This window comes from Pan paniscus, chromosome 4, assembly GCF_029289425.2.
Source record: "Pan paniscus chromosome 4, NHGRI_mPanPan1-v2.0_pri, whole genome shotgun sequence".
NCBI classification, from domain to species: domain Eukaryota; kingdom Metazoa; phylum Chordata; class Mammalia; order Primates; family Hominidae; genus Pan; species Pan paniscus.
This window is the reverse complement of record NC_073253.2, coordinates 176021392-176029403: the sequence shown is the minus strand read 5'-3', so window position 1 is coordinate 176029403 and position 8012 is coordinate 176021392.

The window sequence follows — 8012 nt, the reverse complement described above, 5'->3', positions numbered from 1 at the left end:
CAGCTCCCCGGGCCTGGGGAGACAGAGGGGGGCTCAAGGACAGGGTATACTTAAGATGGATGCTGCATAAACAGTAGGATCAGGGCCACGGGCAGCCCAGGAGGACAGAGCCTGCGAGGGCAGACATTCTTCGTGCAGGGAGGTGATTAGCATGTGGGAGGCAGGAAAAGGCTAGGGGCCAGCCAGACCAGTGTGTGGCTCACTAGTGGAAGGGAAGGTGGAACAGACGTGGATGGGACCACATTGCAGAGGCCCTTGCATGCCACATAGGGAAGTGAAAGAGAAGGAAAATTGCACTTGTAGAGAGGGGCTGCTCGAAAACGAGAACATGGCCTAAACTTTTCATTGCCCTTAGGTTGGATTCCTCCATGCTGTCTGGGGAGAGGTGAGATTGTCACAGCAGAAATGCAAAGAGAGAGAGAAATGGGCAGAGTCCACTCCTGTGGCTCCTAGACACAGCCCTGGTGGGATGTGGGAGGGGGACCCCACCTGCCACCACCACCTGCATATCAGGTGCATCATGCAGTAGGAAAGATGTAGACAGCAGCTGTGCCCTGCCAGCCGAACCTCCCATTCCAAGACCCAGTAAATGCATAAAGGCTCAGATCCAAAATGAAGGTAAGTGCTGAACCCCTGGCGGACTATAGGTGCCACTGGAGAGAATGGACCCTCATCTGTCCTTGTGTGGGATTTTTGGGTGTCAATTTTCTTCCCAGAAACCTCTGTGGCACCTGAGTTCTTGTCCTGCCTCCAGGAAGAATGAGGTCATGAGGTACACAGACAAGTGAAGGGTGAAGAAGATGCAGAGAAGCTTTATTGAATGCTAGAACCGCTCAGAGGTGATCTGCAGTGAGCTCCTCCCTGTAGGTAAGTCCTCCCCTCCCACTGAGTGTTCAGCTCTCAGCAGAGAAGGCCCTTGAGAGGGTAGCTCCTCTCTGCCCACTGGTCCTCCTGCCACCTGCTGCTCTCAGCAGACAGAAGTCCCTGGAGAGAGTGGCTCCTCTCCACAGGCAAGTTGTTCTGAACGCCTCTGCAGGTCTCTGAAGCTCTCAGCAGAGAGGGTAGCTCCTCTCTGCAGCTGGCCATCCCATCGTTTCTCCATCCTCTGCCCTGCTCTGGCTGAGCCTCGGGCTTTTATGCACCTCAGAGGGGAGGAAGTGCATGCTGATTGGTCCATGGGCAGCCAGAGGGAGACACCACAAGTCCCCACTCCAGTCGGAGGGACTGGCCACCTGGCCTGAAGGTGGGGCCTTACTGGGGACCCGCCTTCTCCCTCCAGGGACTCTGTATGCCTCCCACTGCCATTTATGGTCCCTGGCTAGGCCCCAACCCCGCTCTGAGAGTGGGAGCAGAGAGAGGCCAGGCAGTGGGAAGCAGACAGCCCTGAGCCTGCAGGGATGGGGGTTGGGGGGCTGGGTACAGTGTGGTTCTTCCCAGGCCCTGGAGGTGCAGGATGCACAGATGCCAGGGTCCTGCTCCTGGGAGGGTGGCCGAAGCTGCACCCAGGGAGCTCCTGCCCCATCAGTTCGGAAGGGGCAGGGCTCCTGCTTGTCCTGGCTCCTGCCTCCTCCGTGGAGCAGGAGGCCGAGGTCTCCAGCTGTGGGTTGGGTGGCTGCAGCTGCATGCAGGAGGGCAGATCCTGCCTGCCCCCGGCTCCCACCCAGGAGCTCAGGGAGGCTTGGATCCACAGCTGCAGTTTGGGTGGCTGTAGACCCACACAGGAGGGTTGGGATCCTGCCTGATCTGTAGAGCAGGAGGCCTGGGTCTGCAGTCACAGTTTGGGTGACTGCAGCGGTACCCGGGGAGCTCCCGCCCCATCTCAGAAGGGGCGGAGCTCTTACTGGCTCCGTGAAGTATGCAGCCCCAGCCAGGCCTCCCTGCTGCAGCCCCTGTGATGGCAGCGGCCATCACGTGGAGGGAGGTGATTAGCACGTGTGGGGTAGGAAAAGGCTAGGGGCTAGCCAGGCCAGCATGGAGCCATCACTTGGACAGCGGAGAACATGCCCCATTATATAGCCTCCGTGGTGCACAGCAGCCCTCACCATGAGGTCGTCTGAGGGAATTCTGGAGGGGCTAATGGGAGAATCCTCATCCCCAGGGAAAAGGCTATTCTCACGCCCAGCGTGGGCTACCAGTGGAGATAGAAGCAAAGTCATGCCAGCCTCGCAAGTAGTGAATTCCTCCTTTTCTGACGATCCCCCATCCACCTTCCCCGGCAGCCCACAACATGGCCCTTGAGCTTCCTTACTACATTTCCATTTTCTCCTGTTCCGTTCTCCAGGGAGCTCACACTGACGTTCTTGTGCCTGTCAGCTGGCACAGTGCCCCCCATTGTGCTTTGTCACACAGATAGAGACGTGCACAGGCACTGGGAGATAGGCCCACTGCTGCCCTCACAGCCACAGGTGCTCACCTTTGGCTCCTGAGATTGTGGGGGCTGCAGGAGCCACACACACCCTCTACTCCCAAACAGCCTGACCTCCCCAAGGCAAGCCATTTTCGAGGGTGACTTGAGTGGTGCTGCCCAAAGGGATCAGCACGGAGCATCCCTAGCTCGGAGGAATTCCTTCGCCGCAAGAAGTAGCCAGCACCTTCTCCTGACACGCAGAAGTGGGTAGAATAAGGAGCTCCAGCTGCGGGCTTACGCCAGGTAGAGTGAGCATTGGTTATGGAGGAGACCCCGTGAGAACAACGCTCATCTGAGTCCCGACCATTGGTTATGGAGGAGACCCCGTGAGAACAGCGCTCATCTGAGTCCCGACCATTGGTTATGGAGGAGACCCCGTGAGAACAGCGCTCATCTGAGTCCCGACCATTTGTAGGAGGGAAGTGGGTTGGTGCCCTTATATTACACCTTTTCAGAGAACCAGCCAAAACGCAGAGTTTGACAGGGTTTGAGTTGCATAAACAGGTGGTAATAATAATAATAATAATAAACTAGGGGGAGCTGAGCGTGGTGGCTCACACCTGTAATCACAGCACTTTGAGAAGCTGAAGCAAGGGTCTTGTTTGTGTCCAGGAGTTCGAGAGCCCAGAAGTTCTAGACCAGCCTGGGCAACACAGTGAAACCTTGTCTCCATTACAAATTAAAAACAAATAACCAGGTCGTTTCTTAAAGAGGGTGCTCTTGGTTATTCAAACCTGCTGTCCCCGGCAGACGGTGGGTTCTCCTGTTTCATCCACACTCTCTCCAGGCACCTTTAGGGAACAAATAATACTGTTTGCTTTAACAGGAGGAAAACGTTTGAAGAAAAAAATTATGTTAAATTTCCAAATAAGGCAAAAAGGTAGGTAACATGCCCTTTCAGTGTCATGTGGGCACTGGCCCAGCCACAGATTACTTATGGAAGTGTACTTTGATTACTGTTTGCCATTACTTAAAAACCCCAGATTTAGTGAATTTGCATAATTAACTTGTAGACTTTTGTCCAGTAGAGTTGCAAATAATTTCTTTTTTTCTTTTTTGAGACAGGGCCTTGCTCTGTCACCCACGCTGGAGTACAGTGGCACAGTCACAGCTCACTGCAGCCTCAACCTCCCAGGCTCACGTGATCCTCCCACCTCAGCCTCCCATGTCACTGGGACCACAGGTGACCAGCTAATTTTTTAATTTTTTCTTTATAGAGATGGGGTTCTCATTATGTTGCCCAGACCGGTCTCATACTCCTGGGCTCAAGCAATCCTCCCCCTTCAGCCTCCCAAAGTGCTGGGATTATATACACGAGCCACTGCATGCATCCAGATAATTTCTATCTAGTAGAAAAACATAACCCAAAAGGTTATGGTTTATTGCCTTGTAAGAGATTATCCAGTTCTGTAGATAAGGCAGCAGTCTTACCACAACGTTTCTGTATTAAACTGCCTCTAAATATCTAATTCCTTTTTTTTTTAAAAAACATCTAATTCCTGAAGTGCTGTTTGAACTAGTCTTTACCACATCATTGGTTACCTCAAATTAAGGGATTGAATAAAATCTATTACACATGATCATTTTATAATTGAATGAGTCATGTTTTAAAAGTTTTTTGAAAATTATACTTTGACAAGTCGTCAGCCTAGAAACAGCTTTTCTTACAAGTCCTCTGACCCTGGTCTTAATGAGCAGTGCCTGTCAGGACCCATCGGCCTGGCCTCACCAGGACCGTGTGCTCCCTGCGTCCCAGTACACCCCCAGCAGAACCAGGATCAAATAAGATCATATGGAAAATATTGTCAACTGGGCTTCAAACGGTGCCTTCCTTCTAAATGCTAGAGGTCCTTTAATGCAAGGAATGTTTTAAAAAGTACTTTTTAAAGTATTTAAAAGAGTACCGTTATTATTTTGTTTTGTTATTACTTTCTAAAATGTTAGATTTGGGGATTAGGAGTTATCATTTGGCTTTTTTTTGAGACGGAGTCTCACTCTGTCGCCCAGGCTGGAGTGCAGTGGCGTGATCTGGGCCCACTGCAAGATCTGCCTCCTGGGTTCACGCCATTCTCCTGCCTCAGCCTCCCGAATAGATGGGACTACAGGCACCTGCCACCATGCCCGGCTAATTTTTTGTATTTTTTTTTAGTAGAGATGAGGTTTCACCGTGTTAGCCAAGATGGTCTCCATCCCCTGACCTGGTGATCCACCTGTCTCGGCCTCCCAGTGTGCTGGGATTACAGGCGTGAGCCACCGCACCTGGCCTTGGCTTTTTTTTAAAGAGACAGGATTTCACTCTGCCACCTAGGCTGTACGTAGTACAGTCCAGTGATCCTAGCTCTCCGCAGCACTCTCCGAACTCCTGGGCTCAGGTCCTCCTTCTGCCTCAGCCTCCCCAGTGGCTGGGACTACAGGTGTGCACCACCACGCCGTGAGGGGTCAGGGCTGTGAGTCAGCAACACTGACTTACTGGGTCCTTACTATTTACACTTCCTCCAGGGTTACAGCTACATTTTTGAACAAATACCTTTCAACTAAGGAACTTTTACAAAACTTCAGAAGGGAAAAAATTATACTACTCATTAACAATTGTGGAAATAAAATACTTGAAACATTTCAAGCAAAATGAGCCTGTAACAAAATTAACTGATGAGACATATAATACGTGAACCGGTGGTGAACAAAACCACCAAAACGAGTGAACAAGAAGTGGTGATATAAACAGATAACTTAAAGATAACGAAGTACCTGACAAACACAAGACAGAAGCCATGCAATTATTTCTCTGGTAAACAAGACCTGGAAAGATAGGGAAAAGATGCAGAAGGGAGCATGGGTAGGAGATTGTTGCTTTTTACTACAGTGCTTTTTGTCAAATTTTACTCTTTAAACGTGAGCATGCATTACTTTCATAGGAGTAAGTTTCCAGTAATTCAATGAGAGTTTTTAGTCCTGGCCAATCTGGGATGTCAAGTCAGATTTTAGGTGAGTAACTCAGTGGGGTTGTTGTTGGCTGCACGGTGTCCAGAATTCGCGGGTTCTTGGTCTCGCTGACTTCAAGAACGAAGCTGCAGACCCTCGTGCTGAGTGTTACAGTTCTTAAGGATGCTGTGTCTGGAGTTGTTCGTTCCTTCCGGTGGATTCGTAGTCTTGTTGGCTTTAGGAAGTGAAAATGTAGACCTTCAAAGTGTTACACTTCACAAACTTCACAAACACGACGCGTCTGGAGTTACTCGTTCCTCCCCTCTGGATTTGTTTGTCCCTCCCAGTGGGTTCGCCATTTGGCTGGTTTTAGGAATGAAGCTGCAGACCTTCCTGTGAGTGTTACAGCTCATAAAGGCACCAGGCACCCAAAGAGTGAGCAGCAAGATTCACTGCAAACAGCAAAAGAACAAACCTTGCCTAACGTCCAAGCGAACGGACCGAGTTACCGCTACTTGCTGGGGCAGCCTGCTTTTATTCCCTTATCTGACCCCACCCACATCCTGCTGATTGGTCCATTTTACAGAGAGCTGATTGGCCCATTTTGACAGGATGCTGACTGGTGCATCCACGAACCTTGAGCTAGACACAGAGTGCTGATTGGTGCATTTACAAAACTCTAGCTAGACACAGAGTGCTGATTGGTGCATTTACAAAACTCTAGCTAGACACAGAGTGCTGATTGGTGTGTTTACAATCCTTTAGCTAGACATAAAAGTTCTCCAAGTCCCACCGGACCCGGAAGCCCAGCTGGCTTCACCTCTCAATGGCAGTCTGCGCAGACTTTGCGGCACCCAGCCCGGGCACTCCAGCAGCCCAGAGGGAGCTAGTTCCCCGATCAAGTCCAGTAGGTGCTGGCGGGTGTGGGGACCCGCAGAGCCCGCTCCCACCCGGAACCCCCGCCGGCCAGCGAGCGCCGCACGCAGCCCCGGCTCCCGCCAGGGCCTCTCCCTCCACACCTCCCCGCGAGCAGAGGGAACCGGCTCCGGCCTCGGCCTCGGCCAGCCCCAGAGACGGGCCCCCACAGCGCAGCGCGGGCTGAAGGGCTCCTCCAGCGCAGCCAGAGCCGACTCCGAGGCGGAGGAGGCGCCCAGAGCCAACCAGGGCTGCTAGCACGTTGTCACCTCTCAGTATTAAGAGAGATTAAACCACAGAAGAGCCCACAAAATCAATCTCTCTCTCTCTCTCTCCCTCTCTCCCTCTCTCCCTCTCTCCCTCCCTCCCTCCCTCCCTCCCTCCCTCCTCTCTCTCCTCACAAACACACAAATACCTCTGTATGTGTGTTTGTGTCTGTATGTGTGTTTGTGTCTGTATGTGTGTTTGTGTCTGTATGTGTGTAGCCAGCCCGTTCCCTGGTCAGGACCCTCCCTGACCTTTTTTTACCTCCTTTCTTCCCAGGAGCTAAGCTTCTGATGCCTCCTTCAGCAACATTCCCTGAGCTGACCATTTTGTTCCTACACAATGCCCCTGCCTGCCCCAGCCTACACTCATGCCCTTCGTGACTATCGCCTGCCAGTTCTTGGACTCATATTTACCACTCCCTGCAGGACACACAGGGAACCGGCCATCACCTCTGCCACTCACCGCATGCTCCTAGACTCTCTGCTCCCTCTGGTCCCTGGACTCAGCCCAGCCTCTACAACCCACTCTGCTTCCTCTCCTTGAGGCTCCTCAGGGCCATCTGTCCTTCCCCAGGCACAATAAGTGGGTCTAACTCCTTTTGAAAAAATTATTTCAATTAAAAAAATTTATTTATATAAACTTGGGGTGAAGTGCAGTTTTCATACATGGATATATTGCACAGTGGTGAAGTGTAGGCTTTTAGTGTAGCCGTCACCCAGATAGCGTACACGGTATCCATGAAGGAATTTCTCATCCATCGTCCCCCTCCCATCTGCCCACCCTTCTGAGTCTCCAATGTCCATTATTCCACACTCTATGTTATCATGTTTTATTTTTTTCAGTTTATTTTTATTGTAGAGTAGCATTATAATTTTATATATTTATGGAGTACAAAGTGAGGTTGTTATATATATCACATACCTAGAATCATTGCATATATATTGCATAGGAATACACATAGACAATATAGGATGATTAAATCAAGCTAATTAATATATCTGTCATCTCAAATATTTATTTTTTTATGATGAGAACACTTAAAAACTAGCAATTTTCAAATATACAATATATCGTTATTAACTGCAAATACCATTATGTACAATAGACTCCTTGAACATATTCCTATCTAACTGAAATTTTGTATTCTGAGACTCCACATCTCCCCCACCCAGTCCCTAGTAACCACTACTTTCTACTCTCTGCTTCTATGAGTTAAACTGTTTTAGATTCCACATGTGAATGAGGCCATGCAATGTTTGTCCTTCTTGTACCTGGCTTATTTCATGTAGCACAATTTCCCTCCAGGTTCATCCAGTTGTTTCAAATGATAGAATTTCCTTCTTTTTATGGCTGAATAATATTCCATTTTATATATATATATATATATACACCATATTTTCTTCATCAATTTATCTGTTGATGGACACGGGTTGATTCCATATTTTGGTTATTGTGGTTAATGCTGCAATAAACACAATTACAGCTATCTCCTCGACACACT